Here is an 18,607-nt window from a genome sequence, read left to right on the forward strand (position 1 = left end):
ACCTGCCATTGGCAATCTAGATTAATTACCTGCCATCGGCTATCTAGATTAATTACCTGCCATCGGCAATCTAGATTAATTACCTGCCATCGGTAATTTAGATTAATTACCTGCTATCGGTAATCTAGCTTAATTACCTTTAATCGTTTATCTAGCTTAATTACCTATAATCGTTTATGTAGCTTAATTACGTGCTATCGGTAATTTTTCTTAATTACCTATAATCGTTTATCTAGCTTAATTAACTGCAATCGTTAATCTAGCTTAATTACCTGTAATTTGTTACTATCCCTTCGTATTGAGGACGGCATCAGTTTCGAAATTATCAGCAAAATCGAATAATTATCACAAAAGTTATTTGTTAATTCCAATTTCTTCCTTAAAATTGTTTTATATACATATTAATATCTTTCAGTTTTTGCAACGAAAGAGAGTAAAATGAGATAAACGTCCGCGGTTTAACAGCGTAAGTGCAAGAAAGGCTTTCTCCTCTGCTTTATCCACGGTAAAACGCCGTAAGTGTTAAGGCTCGTTTACATGTGCGCGAGAAATGGAAAAGTCGAAGCGTAAAGCTGAGAGATGAGGCGTATTGGGGTTTGAGTTTCCTAGGCGTACCGTTTACAAACAAGCGAGAACTTTTCAAGTCGCGCTTGTTGCTCATAAATTAAGCGGGTGTTCCGAATAAGCTCCGATCTGCCGTGGTAGGTTTTTCAGCTCATGTTTGCTTGTCGCAAAGAGTCACGTGATTTTCCAAGCCAATAATATCCAAGGACCGAATATCGTTTGATATTTTTGCGTTTGTTTATCTCACGAAATAGGCCTAAGCACCACCATTGAGAATGTCTTTAAAAGAACAAGATAAAATTTTTGAAATACGTGTAATCACATTGCCTCATCCTTTCAAGCTCGACAATTAAATCAAAATTATTCTCAAGCTAAAGTAGAGAAAATATACGCACCATGACAAATTATATCAAGTAACGTTGCAAAAGGCGAGCATACCCTTATTTGTTTCTATTTCTCCATATAGGATGTGCCCACCAACGACGTTCCGTTCTAATTTTCTGTTGTTTTTTTTTTTTGTTATAAATGTCGAATGTTTTTCAAAAGCAATAGTTTTTTTTTAAGCAGAAACAAACTAACGACAGTCGACGCCATTTTATTTGTTTACTTCCGACTGAAAGGCAACTCTGCAATCTCGGCTAATGCTACCGCCCAGCTCGTATGTAAACGAAGGAGCGGGTGGAGCAGCGGGAACAAACGCTTTTGGCAGAGACGATTTTTTTAGGCGCGAGAAAAAGATTCGACTTTCAACTTCTACTCTCCGCTTTAAGCTTAATTCTCGCTCACATGTAAACGAGCCTTAACAGTGCAACAATGTAAGTCAAAGCATGATTAAAAAACATGAAATTTAGCACTTAAACTTATTTTTTCTCAAAAACCTTAAATTTGATCCTAGAAAAAGGTTTATATTTTGATATAAAACCGTTCCCAAACGTAACAAACGAATATTTCATTTCAAAAGGGTGGCGACAAAATGGCTAAATTTCAGAAAAACTCCATGTTATTTCTATGGGAAAATTTAACTGATTAATTTTATGGAAATGAAAAACACCCTTAGCAGCTTTATTTTTTATAAAATAAACTAATGGGTGGATCTTTTTGAAATATTAACCACATATTGAGGGCCCGAATTGTAGTTCTGTGGAATTTTTTCGAAACAATTAGTTATATATATACATTAAGAGCAATATGAAGTCTTATCTAAGAGAGCTACCGCTCTCCTAGAATACTTTAGTGGCTAGTATTTCAATTTGCACTATGGGTATAGGTGGTATAGGATAGTTCTAGAAGGTTCGTTGTCAATTTTTATGGGCTAGTTCCTCTATTATTGTAGTTATTTTAAGCGGTACGCAACAATTTAGTCTCGCCGATTTGGTGTTGGGACAAATTGGTCCCGGAACAATTGGATCTCCGTACAAATTGGGCTCTGGACACGAAAGTCTTCATTTAAAAAAATATCACCCCTTCAGAATTTTTTAAAACACCCAAATTATACCAAACCCAACCTTACCTAACCTAACCTAACCTTATCTAACCTTACCAAACCTTAACTAACCGAACCTAAACCAAAATTGCCTTGAACAACAATTAAAAGTAAAGAAAATTTTTGAATGCGTGCATTGTCTCAAGTGCCTTTCGAATTACTTCCGGCCGTATTTTAGCCCAATGCCTCGGTTTTTATCATACTTATACATTGTTTAAAAACTTATTGAAAAAGTGATAGAACACTTCCAGTGCTCTGTATGTAATATAGTTATGAATAAAGATCCTTTATCTTTAATATGTGGCCACACTTCTTGCAAAACTTGCCTTGAACAACAATTAAAAGTAAAGAAAATTTATGAATGCGTGCATTGTCGCAAGTGCGTTTCAAGTGACTTCCGGCCGTATTTTAGACCATTGCCTTGGTTTTTTTCATACTTATACATTAATCAGAAATTCAAGAGGAAAGTAATTGAACAGTTCACCTGCCCAATTTGTCATAAATTTGTGACTGATTCGGCAAGACTAACATGTGGCCACAGTTTTCGCATAACCCGCCTAAAACGGCAATTAAAGTAGTAGAAGAAGAAAAGGAATCCGTCCATTGCACACAAGTTCTTAAGAACGACTTCTGGTTGTATTTTATACCATTGCCTCGGTCTTATAATACTTATACATCGTTTAAAAATTTAATAAAATGTCATAGAACACTTTCAGTGCTCTGTATGTAATATAGTTATGAATAAAGATCCTTTATCTTTAATATGTGGCCACACTTCCTGCCAAACTTGCCTCGAACAACAATTAAAAGTAAAGAAAATTCATAAATGCGTGCATTGTCGCAAGTGCCTTTCGAACGACTTCCGGCCGTATTTTAGCCATTGCCTGGGTTTTTTTCGTACTTATACATTAATAAGAAATTTACGAGGAAAGTAATTGAACAGTTCAGCTGCCCAATTTGTCGTAAATTTGTGACTGATTCGGTAAGACTAACATGTGGCCACACTTCTTACCAAACTTGCCTTGTACAACAATTAAAATAAAGAAAATTTATGAATGCGTGCATTGTCGCAAGTGCCTTTCGAATGACTTCCGGCAGTATTTTAGACCATTGCCTCGGATTTTTTCATACTTATACATTAATCAGAAACTCAAGAGGAAAGTAATTGAACAGTTCACCTGCCCAATTTGTCATAAATTTGTGACTGATTCAGTAAGACTAACATGTGGCCACAGTTTTTGCATAACCTGACTTAAACGGCAATTAAAAGTAAAGAAAATTTAGGAATGCGTGCATTGTCGCAAGTGCCTTTCGAATGACTTCCGTCCGTATTTTAGAACATTGCCTTGGTTTTTTCATACTTATACATTAATCAGATATTCAAGAGGAAAGTAATTGAACAGTTCACCTGCCCAATTTGTCAAAAATTTGTGACTGATTCGGTAACACTAACATGTGGTTACAGTTTTTGCAAAACCTGACTTAAACGGCAATTAAAAGTAAAGAAAATTTATGAATGCGTGCATTGTCGCAAGTGCCTTTCGAACGACTTCCGGCCGTATTTTAGCCACTGCCTGGGCTTTTTCATACTTATACATTAATCAGAAATTCACGAGGAAAGTAATTGAACAGTTCACCTGCCCAATTTGTCATAAATTTGTGACTGATTCGGCAAGACTAACATGTGGCCACAGTTTTCGCATAACCCGCCTAAAACGGCAATTAAAGTAGTAGAAGAAGAAAAGGAATCCGTCCATTGCACACAAGTTCTTAAGAACGACTTCTGGTTGTATTTTATACCATTGCCTCGGTCTTATAATACTTATACATCGTTTAAAAATTTAATAAAATGTCATAGAACACTTTCGGTGCTCTGTATGTAATATAGTTATGAATAAAGATCCTTTATCTTTAATATGTGGCCACACTTCCTGCCAAACTTGCCCTCAACAACAATTAAAAGTAAAGAAAATTCATAAATGCGTGCATTGTCGCAAGTGCCTTTCGAATGACTTCCGCCCGTATTTTAACCATTGCCTGGATTTTTCTCATACTTATACATTAATCAAAAATTCAAGAGGAAAGTAATTGAACAGTTCACCTGCCCAATTTGTCATAAAGTTGTGACTGATTCGGTAAGTCTAACATGTGGCCACAGTTTTCGCATAACCCGCCTTAAACGGCTATTAAAAGTAGAAGAAGAAGAAAAGGAATGCACACATTGCACACAAGTTCTTAAGAACGATTTCCGGCCGTATTTTATACCATTGCCTCGGTCTTATAATACTTATACATTGTTTAAAAATTTATTGAAAATGTCATGGAACACTTTCAGTGCTCTGTATGTAATATAATTATGAATAAAGATCCTTTATCTTTAATATGTGGCCACACTTCTTGCCAAACTTGCCTTGAACAACAATTAAAAGTAAAGAAAATTCATAAATGCGTGCATTGTCGCAAGTGCCTTTCGAACGACTTCCGGCCGTATTTTAGCCATTGCCTGGGTTTTTTTCATACTTATACATTAATAGGAAATTCACGAGGAAAGTAATTGAACAGTTCACCTGCCCAATTTGTCATAAATTTGTGAATGATTTGGCAAGACTAACATGTGGCCACAGTTTTCGCATAACCCGCCTTAAACGGCAATTAAAAGAAAAGAAAATTTATGAAGGCGTGCATTGTCGCAAGTGCCTTTCGAATGACTTCCGGCCGTATTTTAGCCCTATGCCTCGGTTTTATCATACTTATACATTGTTTACAAATTTATTGAAAAAGTGATAGAACACTTTCAGTGGTCAGTATGTAATATAGTTATGAATAAAGATCCATTATCTTTAATATGTGGCCACACTTCTTGCCAAACTTGCCCTCAACAACAATTAAACTTAAAAGAAAATTTATAAATGCGTGCATTGTCGCAAGTGCCTTTCGAATGACTTCCGCCCGTATTTTAACCATTGCCTGGATTTTTTTCATACTTATACATTAATCAAAAATTCAAGAGGAAAGTAATTGAACAGTTCACCTACCCAATTTGTCATAAAGTTGTGACTGATTCGGTAAGTCTAACATGTGGCCACAGTTTTTGCATAGCCCGCTTTAAACGGCAATTAAAAGTAGAAGAAAAAGAAAAAGAAAACGAATGCGTCCATTGCACACAAGTTCTTAAGAACGACTTCTGGTTGTATTTTATACCATTGCCTCGGTCTTATAATACTTATACATCGTTTAAAAATTTAATAAAATGTCATAGAACACTTTCAGTGCTCTGTATGTAATATAGTTATGAATAAAGATCCTTTATCTTTAATATGTGGCCACACTTCCTGCCAAACTTGCCCTCAACAACAATTAAAAGTAAAGAAAATTCATAAATGCGTGCATTGTCGCAAGTGCCTTTCGAATGACTTCCGCCCGTATTTTAACCATTGCCTGGATTTTTCTCATACTTATACATTAATCAAAAATTCAAGAGGAAAGTAATTGAACAGTTCACCTGCCCAATTTGTCATAAAGTTGTGACTGATTCGGTAAGTCTAACATGTGGCCACAGTTTTCGCATAACCCGCCTTAAACGGCTATTAAAAGTAGAAGAAGAAGAAAAGGAATGCACACATTGCACACAAGTTCTTAAGAACGATTTCCGGCCGTATTTTATACCATTGCCTCGGTCTTATAATACTTATACATTGTTTAAAAATTTATTGAAAATGTCATGGAACACTTTCAGTGCTCTGTATGTAATATAATTATGAATAAAGATCCTTTATCTTTAATATGTGGCCACACTTCTTGCCAAACTTGCCTTGAACAACAATTAAAAGTAAAGAAAATTCATAAATGCGTGCATTGTCGCAAGTGCCTTTCGAACGACTTCCGGCCGTATTTTAGCCATTGCCTGGCTTTTTTTCATACTTATACATTAATAGGAAATTCACGAGGAAAGTAATTGAACAGTTCACCTGCCCAATTTGTCATAAATTTGTGAATGATTTGGCAAGACTAACATGTGGCCACAGTTTTCGCATAACCCGCCTTAAACGGCAATTAAAAGAAAAGAAAATTTATGAAGGCGTGCATTGTCGCAAGTGCCTTTCGAATGACTTCCGGCCGTATTTTAGCCCTATGCCTCGGTTTTATCATACTTATACATTGTTTACAAATTTATTGAAAAAGTGATAGAACACTTTCAGTGGTCAGTATGTAATATAGTTATGAATAAAGATCCATTATCTTTAATATGTGGCCACACTTCTTGCCAAACTTGCCCTCAACAACAATTAAACTTAAAAGAAAATTTATAAATGCGTGCATTGTCGCAAGTGCCTTTCGAATGACTTCCGCCCGTATTTTAACCATTGCCTGGATTTTTTTCATACTTATACATTAATCAAAAATTCAAGAGGAAAGTAATTGAACAGTTCACCTACCCAATTTGTCATAAAGTTGTGACTGATTCGGTAAGTCTAACATGTGGCCACAGTTTTTGCATAGCCCGCTTTAAACGGCAATTAAAAGTAGAAGAAAAAGAAAAAGAAAACGAATGCGTCCATTGCACACAAGTTCTTAAGAACGACTTCTGGCCGTATTTTAGACCATTGCCTCGATTTTATCATACTTAGACATTGTTTAAATGTTTTTTGAAAAAGTGATAGAACACTTTCAGTGCTCTGTATGTAACATATTTATGAATAAAGATCCTTTAATTTTAATATGTGGCCACACTTCTTGCCAAACTTGCCTTGAACAACAATTAAAAGTAAAGAAAATTCATAAATGCGTGCATTGTCGCAAGTGCGTTTCGAACGACTTGCGGCCGTATTTTAGCCATTGCCTGGGTTTTTTTCATACTTATACATTAATAGGAAATTCACGAGGAAAGTAATTGAACAGTTCACCTGCCCAATTTGTCATAAATTTGTGAATGATTTGGCAAGACTAACATGTGGCCACAGTTTTCGCATAACCCGCCTTAAACGGCAATTAAAAGAAAAGAAAATTTATGAAGGCGTGCATTGTCGCAAGTGCCTTTCGAATGACTTCCGGCCGTATTTTAGCCCTATGCCTCGGTTTTATCATACTTATACATTGTTTACAAATTTATTGAAAAAGTGATAGAACACTTTCAGTGGTCAGTATGTAATATAGTTATGAATAAAGATCCATTATCTTTAATATGTGGCCACACTTCTTGCCAAACTTGCCCTCAACAACAATTAAACTTAAAAGAAAATTTATAAATGCGTGCATTGTCGCAAGTGCCTTTCGAATGACTTCCGCCCGTATTTTAACCATTGCCTGGATTTTTTTCATACTTATACATTAATCAAAAATTCAAGAGGAAAGTAATTGAACAGTTCACCTACCCAATTTGTCATAAAGTTGTGACTGATTCGGTAAGTCTAACATGTGGCCACAGTTTTTGCATAGCCCGCTTTAAACGGCAATTAAAAGTAGAAGAAAAAGAAAAAGAAAACGAATGCGTCCATTGCACACAAGTTCTTAAGAACGACTTCTGGCCGTATTTTAGACCATTGCCTCGATTTTATCATACTTAGACATTGTTTAAATGTTTTTTGAAAAAGTGATAGAACACTTTCAGTGCTCTGTATGTAACATATTTATGAATAAAGATCCTTTAATTTTAATATGTGGCCACACTTCTTGCCAAACTTGCCTTGAACAACAATTAAAAGTAAAGAAAATTCATAAATGCGTGCATTGTCGCAAGTGCGTTTCGAACGACTTGCGGCCGTATTTTAGCCATTGCCTGGGTTTTTTTCATACTTATACATTAATAGGAAATTCACGAGGAAAGTAATTGAACAGTTCACCTGCCAAATTTGTCATAAATTTGTGACTGATTGGGCAAGACTAACATGTGGCCACAGTTTTCGCATAACCCGCCTTAAACGGCAATTAAAACAAAAGAAAATTGATGAAGGCGTGCATTGTCGCAAGTGCTTCGAATGACTTCCGGCCGTATTTTAGCCCAATGCCTCGGTTTTATCATACTTATACATTGTTTAAAAATTTATTGAAAAAGTGATAGAACACTTTCAGTGGTCAGTATGTAATATAGTTATGAATAAAGATCCTTTATCTTTAATATGTTGCCACCACACTTCTTGCCAAACTTGCCTTGAACAACAATTAAAAGTAAAGAAAATTTATGAATGCGTGCATTGTCGCAAGTGCCTTTCGAATGACTTCCGTCCGTATTTTAACCATTGCCTGGATTTTTCTCATACTTATATATTAATCAAAAATTCAAGAGGAAAGTAATTGAACAGTTCACCTGCCCAATTTGTCATAAAGTTGTGACTGATTCGGTAAGTCTAACATGTGGCCACAGTTTTTGCATAGCCCGCTTTAAACGGCAATTAAAAGTAGAAGAAAAATAAAACGAATGCGTCCATTGCACACAAGTTCTTAAGAACGACTTCTGGCCGTATTTTAGACCATTGCCTCGATTTTATCATACTTAGACATTGTTTAAAAGTTTTTTGAAAAAGTGATAGAACACTTTCAGTGCTCTGTATGTAACATATTTATGAATAAAGATCCTTTAATTTTAATATGTGGCCACACTTCTTGCCAAACTTGCCTTGAACAACAATTAAAAGTAAAGAAAATTTATAAATGCGTGCATTGTCGCAAGTGGCTTTCGAATGACTTCCGGCCGTATTTTAGACCATTGCCTTGCTTTTTTTCATACATATACATGAATCAGAAATTCAAGAGGAAAATAATTGAACAGTTCACCTGCCCAATTTGTCATAAATTTGTGACTGATTCGGTAAGACTAACATTTTGCCACAGTTTTTGCATAACCCGCCTTAAACGGCTATTAAAAGTAAAAAAGTAGCCCGAAATAAGCAGGTTTCAAAAACCCTGATATATTTCGTAGCCCGAAATAAGCAGGTTTCAAAAACCCAGATATTATCATATTTCTCTACCCCGAAAAAAAGCAGGTTTCATAAACCAAGATATTCCCGTAACCGCCAAAAAAGCAGTTTTCAAAAACCCAGATATATTTCGTACCCCGAAAAAAGCAGGTTTCAAAAACCCAGATATATTTCGTACCCCGAAAAAAGCAGGTTTCAAAAACCCAGATATTTATGTACCCCAAAAAAAGCAGGTTTCAAACACCCAGACGTTCCCAGTTCCCAAACACTAGGTTTCAAACACTAAGACGTTCCCAGTTCCCAAACACTAGGTTTCAAACACTAAGACGTTCCCAGTTCCCAAACACTAGGTTTCAAACAACCAGTCGTTCCCAGTTCCCAAACACTAGGTTTCAAACATCCAGACGTTCCCAGTTCCCAAACACTAGGTTTCAAATACCGAGACGTTCCCAGTTTCCAAACAATAGGTTTCAAACAACCAGACGTTCCCAGTTTCCAAACACTAGTTTTCAAACAACCAGACGTTCCCAGTTCCGAAACTCTCGATTTCAAACACCCAGACGTTCCCAGTTCCCAAACACTAGGTTTCAAACAACCAGACGTTCCCAGCTCCCAAACACTAGGTTTCGAACAACCAGACGTCCCCAGTTCCCAAACACTAGGTTTCAAACACCCAGACGTTCCCAGTTCCCAAACACTAGGTTTAGAACACCCAGACTTTCCCAGTTTCCAAACAATAGGTTTCAAACAACTGGACGTTCCCAGTTCCCAAACACTAGGTTTCAAACGCCTGGACGTTCCAAGTTCCCAAACACTAGGTTTCAAACGCCTGGACGTTCCCAGTTCCCAAACACTAGGTTTCAAACATCCAGACGTCCCCAATTCCCAAACTCTCGAGTTCAAACACCCAGACGTTCCCAGTTCCCAAACACTAGGTTTCAAACAACCAGACGTTCCCAATTTCCAAACACTAGGTTTCAAACAACCAGACGTTCCCAGTTCCCAAACACTAGGTTTCAAACAACCAGACGTTCCCAGTTCCCAAACACTAGGTTTCGAAAAACCAGACGTTCCCAGTTCCCAAACACTAGGTTTCAAACATCTAGACGTTCCCAGTTCCCAAACACTAGGTTTCAAACACCCAGACTTTCCCAGTTCCGAAACACTAGATTTCAAACACCCAGACGTTCCCGGATCCCAAACACAAGGTTTCAAACACCTGGACGTTCCCAGTTCACAAACACTAGGTTTCAAACAACCAGTCGTTCCCAGTTCCCAAACACTAGAATTCAAACATCCAAACGTTCCCAGTTCCCAAACTCTCGATTTGAATCCCAGGTGTTTGCAACCAAAAAGTGGGTCTAACGCCCAGATATTGCCAGCTGAAGACTACTGGCTTCAAATCCCAGATATTGCCAGCTGAAGACTACTGGCTTCAAATCCCAGATATTTACTTTTTTTCAAAACCGATTTTGAGTCCAAGATATTTCTATTATTTACAATTCAAGGTATATCTAAACTAGATTAAATTTCTATTTATTTGCAATATCAAAAACTATTCAAATCTTTATATGTCAAACATGTCTACTCATAAAAAACATCGCCATGAAACAAAGATTGCAAATTATATTTTTCAAACAAATTGGAAAGGAGAAGTTACGTCTGGCGTCACTCACAAAGCCAAACCTACCATACCACGATACTAAAATATTTAAAAAATCATTAAGCATTTATGGGATAAGTTCTTACGAAAATTAATAAATACTGGCATTGTAGTCAAAGACGTGAAAAATAAAAGAGAATCGTAGAAAATAAATTGTCTGAAGTTATAGATATTCAAATTTTCTTTTTTGAAGACATTATTATAGAACACCAATTATTTGAAATAATTTTTATCTAAGTTTTTCTCTAAAATTACTTTAGTAAAAATATTTTATCAAGATCCATGAGCATCATTTTAAAAATTGCAAGCATTTTCATTTTATTTCCTCTTGAATTTAGGTGTGACTGGAGAGGTTTTAAGAGCCATATACGTGTTTGAACTTTCTTAAAGACATAGTCAATATGGTAATTCCATGTTAACATTTCATTATTTGAGATAATTTACTAGAAAATAGGCCTAACTTTGAAAGAGTATTTGAAGCGCAGAATCCGAATATGGTTTCAGATTTATTCTATCTTTAAGCTTTGTCTTTTATTTCTGGGTCATTTAGGATTTGAATAGATGCTTTAATAAGCTTTCTTCTGATATATAAATTGACCCTGCCTTTCAGTTTCTAAGGCACTAAATTCACGTTTTTGCATTTTCACAAAAAATGATACTTCTAAAAATACTGAAATCAATCACATTTATTCCGAGAGCTCAAAATTTCTACTTATGACAGATGCATTTTTTCAAATTGTGTTTGTGCGTTATCTAAAGAAATTTAAGAATAGTCTAATTTTCTGAGCCTCTGGTACGAGAATTTTGCAAACATTTAAAGGAAAGCGCGGCTATCCTATTTTTAACCATTTTATCACTAGATCGCTCTGGCTCCAAAAAATAAAAGGCGGTACTTACCCTTGCATTAGTTCTTATTGGTCAGTTTTTTAACAACCGCCATATACACTGTTAGAAAAACATGTTCTTTATTGAACAAAGTGGCGTTCATTGGAGTGTCCCCGTACGAGCACAGCGTTTTGTTCGATACAGAACACTAAACGAGTGTTCAAAACTGAACGCAAAAAGAGTGTTCAAAACTGAACACAAAAAGAGTGTTCAAAACTGAACGCAAAAAGAGTGTTCAAAACTGAACGCAAAAAGAGTGTTCAAAACTGAACGCAAAAAGAGTGTTCAAAACTGAACGCAAAACGAGTGTTCAAAACTGAACGAAAAACGACTGTTCAAAACTGAACGCAAAACGAATGTTCAAAACTGAACGCTAAACATGTGTTCAAAACTGAAAATGTTCTCAGTTCTAAGCCGCACGTTACGTTGTTCAATAAAGAACTCGTGTTTGATTAACAAAAAACTAACACCTGTCCTATGGCGCGCGGGTATTCGTTCATAAAAGAATTCGTGTTTGTTCGATGACTTTCAGGGTTTCGTTTTTGAAAGAACTCGTGTTAAAAAACAAATTAGATTATTAGACATGTAAAAAATGAAATAATAGGTCAGGCAAGATTAACGTATAAAAATACATTAGCCTACTGATAAGAGGTCTTCTCGAACGTAAGGTTTATAAGTTAGTTCAGTTTTAGGGCTCGCATATCAGATTACGCCTTTTGAATTAGAAACCTAACCTAGTCATAGTTAAACATATTTTACCTCATCGAGTGACGATGACGTCACGGAGAGGTATTATACTGGACGTGTGTGTCTGTCACAGCGTTCGCAGTAGGCAAAAAGGAGCAAACGTTTACGCAGAAAGGAATTTTTGGCTTTTACTCCCACCGTTATGATTAAGAAGTACGCGGCGTTTGTCTAGGGCAACGAGAAATGTCTAGCCTCCCAATGCCAAGGCTTCCACCAAAGGTTAACACTTTTGTGGGTTTCCTGATCATTAGCTATTATTCAATCGCCTTATATATCCTAAATTTGCAAACATTGTTGGAGGCATAGGATTGAATTCAAACGTCAACAATAGCTTTGTTAAAAATTGTTTTAGAAGTAATGTTTCTTAAAACGGTTTAACTTGAAATAAGGTAAATTAATGACGATTAAAATAATTAAAATCAATTATATTTATTTTATTATTTAAGAAAAGCCTCTTTATTGCGTCTCGACTCGTAGAGGTTTATTTTGGTTTCCCAACTTTTAAATAAACTAAACGACGTGTAATGATTTTGATACTTACTAACACGCGTATAAGAATAAATATAAAGTAAATGTGCGTTTTACGCATGGCAAAAGTTATCCTGCCTTTGGGGCGTACATGACGTCATTATACTAACCTAAGCGACTAAAAATTGAACGAAATAAGGTATTTGAACACACCATAGAACCCCAAAACGACGCTTTTAAACATAACATCAACATAAAATTTAAAATAATTTTTTTGGTCGTATATACTCTGTGACGTCACTTTCCTCTCTTGGTTCCAAATTAAACAAACGAATAATTTTCGATGGAATCTTTGTTCACAGAACAAAAAACAATACCGTTTCATGTTCAACAATATTAGTTTAAAGCGAAATTTTGTAATCATAATCGAACGACCCACTTTGAACGATTCTAGTCCGCGACGTCATTTATTTTTTAAATTCTATATTGAACGAACAATTTAGAACGATTCTAGTCCTTGACGTCATTTATTGTTCTGGTTCTATATTGAACGAACAATTTAGAACGATTCTAGTCCATGACATCATTTATTATTGTTTTGGTTCTATATTGAACGATCAATTTAGAACGATTCTAGTCCTTGACGTCATTTATTGTTCTGGTTCTATATTGAACGAACAATTTAGAACGATTCTAGTCCATGACATCATTTATTATTGTTTTGGTTCTATATTGAACGATCAATTTAGAACGATTCTAGTCCTTGACGACATTTATTGTTTTCGTTCTAAATTGAACGAGTAATTAGTACGATTTTAGTCTTTGACGCCATTTTATGGTTTTGGTTCTAAATTGAACAAACTCTTAGTCATTGAACAAACCATTCAGTGCACTGAACAAATTTTGAGTTTTGTTCAATCTAGAACGCGACTATCTATTTTGAACGGATTGTGAACGCCTTTTTCTAACAGTGTAGTGGACCTACAAGTTGTGGTAATTTACCGAGTGCAAATACGCTAAGGACTGTCAGTCCGTCAGAGGAGCCTTTGGGGGAAATTTTGTGGTGAGTAAAATCTTCATAGTTGAAAATTGTCTCAATAGAAGTCGCCTTTCAAATCGTTTTATATGTTTGGCTATCTGTGATCCTTTGCTCCTATGGTAGATGGTATATAGCCTAGTACCAAGCAACCGGTATAGAATTAAGCCGTGACTCCGAGTTCGCGATATCCGGCATATTTTTAGTTGGATACTGGTATAGAATTTAGCCACGACTCCGAGTTCGCGATACCCGGCATGTTTTGAGGATATGACTTTTAAAAGTTAGTAAAGAATTATTATTGCCTAATTGTTACCAATCAAATGAATATGGCTTAAGAAACGTGAAGCCCTGCATTTATCTGATTGCACGTTGATTAATTTAAAAATTTGTCAACTTATCTTTCTGTAATAATAAGGTTCTCAAAACAAAGTAAGTATTGGAAGCGCTTTCCAACTGTTCCGGGATGAACGCTTTTAATTGAACATCAGTAATGAGGCTTTCATGCTTTTACTATTGAAATAATGGACCGCATCCAGCGTTACACCTGCCAATACAGTTCCTCGAAAGAAAAACTTTTCAATTGAAATACAATCGGAAAAATGTGACACGCTTGACCGAATTTCTATGTTGAGCCCCAAAACATACAGCCGAAATAAAACTCCAAAAAGTGAGTAATTGGATATATTCAAGTTACCTTAACCAAAAATCTTTTCGAAAATTTTTAAACGTATTATACAGTTAGCACCAAATTTAGAATATGGTGTAGCTTTAGAACCAAATTGCGAAACCTCTGAAAAGTTTAAAGTTGATTCAAAGAAATATTCTACACCAATTTACTTTAGAAAAAGTATTAAAAGGGCCAAAATGGACTTGAATTTGTCCCCAATGCGAGTTTTCAGCAAACCCTAGGTCTTTCTGCAAACAATCCTGTACAATTAATACTTCTGTTTAAACCCCAGATGTACAAATAATGAGGATAAAGATGACGAGGATTATTTGGAAGCTAAAAATAAGAATCGAATGGCTACTGTGGAAGAAGAGGAACTAATGGGCAAGGGTGTAGAAAACATAGAGTAAGTTGTTTAAGTAAATAGAAATAATACTTGTTTTGTGGACGGTTGAGTTTGATAAATATACCTTCCTCATTTCAATTTAGTGAGGAACATGAAAATAGACTAAATTTTTGAAACACATTTACGGATGGTGGAGAGGTTGAGGAAGTAGAGGAAAATGTAAGTTTACAGGTCTGGCCCTTCGGCTGTAACGTTTATAACATTAATAATTGCATTGTTTATCTTTCAACAGATGCCATCTGCATTTGGAGACTTTCTTGATAGAGAAGAATACGACTCTCTAATAATTGAACAGACAGAAAAGGTAATACTTCCAATATTAACCAATATTCCAGTCATAAATATAATAAACATCTTGCAGGAACCAAAAAGTATGGAGTGTAGTGAAGATGTTGTAGGGGAGCGAGATGACTTTGATCCATATGTCAGCACTGATTACGAGACCAAGTACATGGGTACCGCAGTTAATGTTATTTGGTGTTGCGGCGGGTTTACAAACAGCTCTCAGAAACACATTAAGGTAATAAGTTATAGTAGCATTTGCAGAATGTATTTATTCAACTTGTTATGATATTAATTCATAACAGGGTAAATGGGCGTTTCAGCCAGTAATAGATGGCTTATACTCCGGAAATCTTACAGTTGCATCAAGCATCCCTTTCTCAGGGAATATATATGGTAAAATAGCCATGTTGATGTGGACAGCTGGGATACTGCTTTTCAAGGACACCTACAACAAGTTAGTAAAATCCTCACTTCAATAAACAATCTATAAACTTCTATCAAATCCCCCCCCCCCCAAGTCATAGTTTGCAGACTTGAGCCTCTATGAATATTTCAATGAAACATACAGGGATGGCCAAATTACAATTGTAATTTGTAATTCAATTACATTTTTTCTGAACTTAATTGTAATTGGTAATTGTAATTGAACAAATATAGTAATTTGTAATTGGTATTTTGTAATTGACGTTTTTAAAACGTAGAAAAAGTAATTCAATTGCATTAGTCAATTACAATTACAAATATGCGAACAAATGCTGAGGTAGTATGAATCAGATTCTCTGACTGAAATGGATCATCTTAAGTGGGTATGAATTTTGTACAGCATAAGGCTAGGTCGAATAGCTTCTTTGCAGTGTAAGCTACATTTGAACTCAATGAAGAGTAAATATTTTTCTCACGGTAGCTCTTGGCGTTCGAGGAGAGGGTAAGTTACCATATTGAAAAAACCTTGGTTTTCAATTGCCTTCATGATTTCTATTTCTGTGATGTGACTGATTTCGTAATTTAATTACGGATCTCTTGTTTATGGTACGGATTTCGTGACTTTTTATTTTTATCAATGATTTCGGATGAGTTTGTAGATAACTTCTAGTGGTAGTTGTCAAAAATGTGATTTCGCGAGAAGCGTACGGCATATCGTTGAATGACCGACCCCTCGAATCTGGTACTTTCCACTCTGGTTGACTTTCTATTGCATTTCCATTGCTCACTGAGTCAGAGTCACTGTTCACTGTTGAACTAATATTTTCTCCAAAGACTATATTTTGTTTTTCAACTGCAATCGATACCAAGACCAATTCAGAATTTTTGCACTCATTCGATCTGACTCCACTGATAATTTTCCCCATGATAAGCAATCTAATCTTTGTAAGGTATAACACCCCACTACAATCGTCCGCACCGGTGGAACTGCTTTTCAATTACGCAAAAATGGCCCTTAAAACACAACGAAGACATTGTTGAAAGTCAACAGATTCTATTAGTTTTTATTTTTGATAATTCGCGAGTTAACTCACAAATTAAATGCAACTTATTAATTTGTAATTTCAATTTCAAATATAATTCAATTAATAATTTAATTTGTAATTGAGTTTATCACAAATATGTAATTGTAATTTATAATTTGTAATTGAATGATTCAGAATTTGTAATTGTAATTTATAATTTGTAATAGTAATTTATAATTTCTAATTGAATGATTCAGAATTTGTAATTGTAATTAGTAATTTGTAATTTAAGGTTCTTGTAATTTGGCCAACCCTGGAAACATATGACCAAGACATCACATAAACCGTTTCGTTGTCATGGACAAATCATGGAGGTTTGTAGCTGCGTTCCTAAATTTATAAATGCTCTCACCATACAGCATATTTCTGGGAGTAGTCATGGTTTGGCTAAGCTATGCCGTTATGAAACATTCTGACCAAGTCATCATTGATCCAGTTGCGTAGTCATAGTCAAATCATCGAGCTTCGCCGTTATTCCATAAAGTCAGCCTTATAGACGTTATAAAAAATTCAGACGAAGGCATCATGGATCCAGTTGCTTAGTCTTAGTCAAATCATTGAGCTTCGCCGTCAGCCAAATTGGCAACGCAACTGGATCAATGATGTCTTGGTCTGAATTCGCCATTATTCCATAAAATCAGCCTAGTAGCTTGCTAATATGTATGCATGAAGTCATAGTTCGCTGACATGAGTCTCTATAAATATTTCAATGAAACATATGACCAACACATCACATAAACCGTTTCGAAGTCATGAACAAATCATGGAGGTGTGAAGCTGCGTTCCTAAATTTATAAATGCTCTCACCATACAGCATATTTCTGGGAGTAGTCATGGTTTTGCTGAGCTATTCCGTTATGAAAACTTCTGACCATGTCATTATTGATCCAGTTGCGTAGTCATAGTCAAATCATCAAGCTTCGCCGTTATTCCATAAAGTCAGCCTTATAGACGTTATAAAAAATTCAGACCAAGACATCATGGATCCAGTTGCTTAGTCATAGTCAAATCATTGAGCTTCGCCGTCAGCCAAATTGGCTACGCAACTGGATCAATGATGTCCTGGTCTGAATTCGCCATTATTCCATAAAATCAGCCTAGTAACTTGCTAATATGTATGCGTGAAGTCATAGTTCGCTGACATGAGCCTCTATAAATATTTCAATGAAAGATATGACCAAGGCATCACATAACCTGTTTCAAAGTCATGGACAAATCATCGAGCTATACAAGGCAACACATAATCCGTTTCATAGTCATGGACAAGTCATGAACGCCTACAGCTCCGTTCCTAAAATTTATTAATGCTCGATCTTGAGTCGAAAATGTTCTTTGACATTTTGTCGTCCGGGCAACTGTTTTCGAGTAATGATTTTAGTGTTTTAGGGATGACCCCTTAATTATATTAGCATTGTATTTCAGTTTCTTAAGTAAGTTTAAGGGGTCATTTATAAAATACTCAAATTATAACTAGAGCTCGGCATTTTCGATCAATTATCCACTTTATTTTATCTTTATCCATACCCGAAAATTATCCACAGAACTTACATGTTAAATCGTATTATAATCCACAAATTTGTTTATAAATAATCGGTTATCCACCAATTTGTGGATAATTGATCGAAAATGCCGAGCTCTAATTATAACTCGAAAACAGTGGCCCGGACGACAAAATATCATAGACCATTTTCGACTCAAAATCGCCCATAGAACATCCCCCTTAATTTATGCCAGACTTATCAGAAAAGCCCTTTATGCAATTAAAATTTATTTACTTATTTTTTTATAAAAACTGCAAATATATGTCTCGTTTTGTTACATGGTTCGCATTTCTTATAAAACCTTCGTACAGTGAAGTCGTTGAGTTATGTTTTATCTGGTTTTTTAAAATTTACAGCGAGCTCCTATGTTAATCCCTTATTAGAAACGCACTGAAGTTTCTTAAATGGAAGAATTGGTTTTTTTTTAAATCGTCTAA

The sequence above is a fragment of the Phalangium opilio genome, unplaced genomic scaffold (genome assembly GCF_054372755.1).
Source record: "Phalangium opilio isolate 3A_F unplaced genomic scaffold, DU_Popi_V2 ptg000101l_1, whole genome shotgun sequence".
Lineage (NCBI taxonomy): Eukaryota > Metazoa > Arthropoda > Arachnida > Opiliones > Phalangiidae > Phalangium > Phalangium opilio.